The sequence below is a fragment of the Eimeria mitis genome, genomic scaffold, assembly GCF_000499745.2.
Source record: "Eimeria mitis Houghton genomic scaffold, Emh_scaff1797, whole genome shotgun sequence".
Taxonomy (NCBI): Eukaryota; Apicomplexa; class Conoidasida; order Eucoccidiorida; family Eimeriidae; genus Eimeria; species Eimeria mitis.
The window spans coordinates 4,573-5,087 of NW_013570116.1; the positions used below are offsets into that span (position 1 = coordinate 4,573).

General features: G+C 29.7%; 1 protein-coding gene across 1 annotated transcript in view; it reads right to left on the reverse strand.

Moving 5' to 3' along the window:
- Positions 1–515, reverse strand: part of EMH_0043690 (dual specificity phosphatase, catalytic domain-containing protein, putative) — a gene marked incomplete at both ends in the record, with an annotated part of 3,885 nt that overhangs the window by 1,259 nt on the left and 2,111 nt on the right. The gene's annotated exons all lie outside the window — the stretch shown is intronic.

The window sequence follows — 515 nt, forward strand, 5'->3', positions numbered from 1 at the left end:
AATACAACCACCACACAACCACCCCCACCACCACTATAATATATAGATATATAATATAAAATATAAAATAAATAAAATAAATAAAATAAATAAAATATAATTACCTTGAGCTCCGCCGCCTTGGTGGCTACTTGTTCAGCTTGCTGTAGAATATATTCTTTTTGTTGGAGTTGATACAACCACCACACAACCACCCCCACTATATAAAATAAATAAAATAAATAAAATAAATAAAATAAATAAAATATATTATATAAAATATAATTACCTTGAGCTCCGCCGCCTTGGTGGCTACTTGTTCAGCTTGCTGTAGAATATATTCTTTTTGTTGGAGTTGATAAGAACGAAGATTTTCAAAGAAAAGCCCAAAAGAACGCCAAATATTTCTTTGCTGCAGCAAAAAACTTTTGCTGTATAAAAGAGACACCTGCGTATCCAGAGACTTACACTCCTCTTCTATGCGAGCCTGAAAAAAAAAATATATATATATATATATATATATATATATATATATA